A 3,522-nucleotide genomic window follows, 5' to 3' on the forward strand; every position below is an offset into this window, starting at 1 on the left:
GAACAAATTTGGGGAAATGTTAAATATTCTTTGGGTTTCAATTAGAGTATGCAGTACTCCATTTGTTTTAAAGCTAACTGTTTCAAATGACAAGCTACCTTTCCCTAGGGTTTGTTTTCTTCTATATAATGACTAAAACGGTGCCTCTTCTCATTACTTATCATTTCAGGACTTAGATGCTGTTACTTCTCAGCCTGAATTTCTCCAGAAAGAGAAATCACAGGCTGTTCAACTCTGACCTCATATGTGAGCTGTTCAATGCTCATAATTGTTTCAGCTGTCCTGTTTCTAATCTACAGAGTTTTCGAAGTGCAGAGGCAAAAAAAATTAATAATCATTACAGTGATGACTACTAGCATTTGAGTGCATGCTGCGGACCAGACATTGCACTAACAAGTTTACATGTAACATCCTACTTAATTGTCACCACAACCCTATGAGGTAGGTATTGTTAATATTTCCACTTAGCTTAAGTAACTTTGCCTAAGAAGGCCCCACGTTAAAGGAGTGGGAAAATGGGGGGACTGGAGCTGAGATTTTAACCTGATTGTTTGACTCTTAACTATTACCAGGCACTGCTCGTTCAGTGTTCTATTTTTTTAATAAATGTATGTGCTGCCTCTCCAACCAGAGTCCTTTAAGAGGAGAGGCCACCTGGCACAGGCCTCATTACATGCCTCCATGCTTGGCACAGCACCTGCCATGTTGTAGCCAATATTTGTCTGAAAAGAGAGATCAAGCAACTTGTCCAAACCGTTCCGGTAGCAAATGCTGGACCCAAGTTTTGAAGCCATCTCCCACATTGCACCCCACATTGCACATCATCTCCCACATTGCACCCATCCTGCTCTCAGTGCACCAGGTGAATTCTCCCTCTCTTTTGAAGTCATGCTCGCTCAGTTTTTGAGCATCCCAAATAGGGAATTTTGTCCACCCCTACCCCCATGTTCATCCTGCCCTCCCCCAAACAGGCAGGCCCTAAACCGAGCAAACTAAGTTTACCAGTAGATGACTTAATGCGTGGGGAAGCGAAAGGGTACTTTTGTCGTTTTTGTTTGCTAATTGTATTGGGGTTGTGTTAGGACTATATTCCCAAACCCCAGCCCTTCCCATTTGGAAGCCCTTGTAGATGTCAAAATCTCTCCATTTAAAATAAAAGCGCCCCGATGGCCGGGAGTGCGCGTGGGCCGGGGTTGTGGTGAGCCCCAGCCACCCTGCTGAGCCGTTAGCCCCGTGCACTGAGGGCGCGCGCAGCGTGATCGCGGTTGGAAGCACCAACAGGTCTCTTGGGAAGGCCACCATCAAAGGGTGTGTAAGAGATAAGCTTGGCCACTTCCCCGCGGGGGGCGGTGGAAGCAGCAGGTCCCCATGCCCTGTGATCTGCCGTGGAGGCTGCACCCCACCCCACCCCCACCTCCGCCGAGAGCGACCCAAACCCCCGCTGGCCGCTGGGTCCTGGATGGCTGGACGCCACCTGGCAAAGGCTTTAGCGTCCGTGTCTCTCTCTGTGACCTTGGCTTCTGTGACAGTCAGGCCCAGCAGCTGCCCCAACATCCTGGCCAGCTGGAGTCCCTTTTCCTCACATGAGTTTCCTCTAAATGTCCTCATGTCAGGTTCAAAGGGCGCTGCCGAGAAGCCCCACACGAAGGCCCGGGCGTCTCCGTACCCTGGCTCGAAGGTGCAGCGAAGCCAGGTCCCCACGGAGAAAGTGAGCTGGCTGGCGGCGTGGCCAGCATACAGCCCTGCGGAGTACACTGCCAGCTCTGTCTTGGCCGGGCCCGTGTGGGCAGACCCCCCGGTGGGCGAAAGGAACTTCTCCCCTAAATTTAATGAAAAGGATGGGCACGTGGACAGGCGGAGCCATAATGGTTTATATGAGGTTGAAAACGGCAGACCTAGAAATCCTGCAGGTCGGACTGGGCTGGTGGGCCGAGGGCTTTTGGGGCGCTGGGGCCCCAATCATGCCGCAGATCCCATCCTGACCAGGTGGAAGAGGGATAGCAAGGGAAGTAAAGTTACCCACCCTGCTTCTGGGAAAGACATCCTGCAGTTCGCAGCCATCCAAAGGAAGGACTGTGGAGAATGGGCAATCCCAGGGGGCATGGTGGATCCGGGAGAGAAAATTAGTACCACACTGAAGAGAGAATTTGGTGAGGAGGCCCTGAACTCCTTACAGAAATCCAGAGCAGAAGTGCAGGAGTTGGAGAAACAATTGCACACACTATTCAGCCAGGAGCACTTCGTGGTCTATAAAGGCTATGTGGACGATCCTCGGAACACAGATAACGCGTGGGTGGAGACCGAGGCAGTAAATTACCACGATGAGACAGGTGAAATAACGGACCGTCTTCCTCTGGAAGCTGGCGATGATGCCAAGAAAGTGAAATGGGTGGACATTCATGATAAACTCGAGCTTTATGCCAGCCACTCCCAATTTATTCGACTTGTGGCCGAGAAACGAGGTGCCCACTGGAGTGAGGACCTGTACCCTGACAGCCACGGATAGTGTCTTGGAGACTCTCAGGAGCCAAAGGCCTTCAATGGAGCAAGAGTGGATAAGAAGCTAACAGCGCAGAACTCCCACTGAACAGGACAGGGAGGGTCACTTCTTTGGTGATTATTTCCAAAAGTTTGCACAGTAAGAAGACTTTGTATTAGGATATAATATTAGATGAATGTGGGAAAATGGGATCACAGACATTTTAGCTATCCAATTTGAAGAAGAGAAATATAGTCACATGTATATTGTTGTATACATGATTTAAACCAACTTGTACAACTGTTCTTTGAAAAATAATTGTGTATAAAACAAAGATATCGTCCTTACCAACCACAGACTCTACTGTTCAGCCAGTTTGCATTTGTCACTTCTTCCTTCCTCCTGATGTGTTAATGTGGACTAATCTAGTGTATAATCTGACTAAGCTTAAGATCCAGCCCTCTGGTTATCAGAATTTCTGACTAAACAGAATGGACTAAGCTCAGGACATTGGTTTCCTCTCACCTCAGAAGAGGACCCCACAAATGCAGAGTCCTGTCACAGAAAAGTCTTTATTAGGACAATAAAAATACAGCCTAATAAAAATGCAATTCACAAGTACCTTTTCTCAATTAAAAAAACCCCACAATATGCAAACAGAGAAAGTGTTTATAGTTAGATTTCAAATGTAGAGATAGCCCCCTGACAACTAGGAATGAGGGGATTCCAATAGCAACAAATAGTCAGAAATATTAGTAAGTTTCTTTTCTCGTCACCTAAAACAAGGCAGTTAACTTTATTTACAACACATGTAAAATTAACTCAAACCACTCCAATGAGCCTTTTCTGACTGGGGGAAAAATAAAGACTATTGCAGGAGTTGATAGCTTCATAAGTAGATCACTTCAATAACAATAGCTTATACTTACATTCCACTTGTGCAGGACTCTTTTAAGTGCTTTATGTATGATGACTTATTTATTCTAAGATCACCCTATGAGGAAGGTACTCTTATGTAGCAGGTTGGGCCCTCTGGGAAGCAG

The 3,522-nt window shown here is 47.2% G+C and overlaps 1 pseudogene; it reads left to right on the top strand.

Moving 5' to 3' along the window:
- The first annotated feature begins 1,271 nt into the window (after positions 1–1,271).
- Positions 1,272–3,115, top strand: LOC105871953 (ADP-ribose pyrophosphatase, mitochondrial pseudogene; annotated as a pseudogene).
- The last annotated feature ends 407 nt before the right edge of the window (positions 3,116–3,522 follow it).

This window comes from Microcebus murinus, chromosome 14 (assembly GCF_040939455.1).
Source record: "Microcebus murinus isolate Inina chromosome 14, M.murinus_Inina_mat1.0, whole genome shotgun sequence".
Taxonomy (NCBI): domain Eukaryota; kingdom Metazoa; phylum Chordata; class Mammalia; order Primates; family Cheirogaleidae; genus Microcebus; species Microcebus murinus.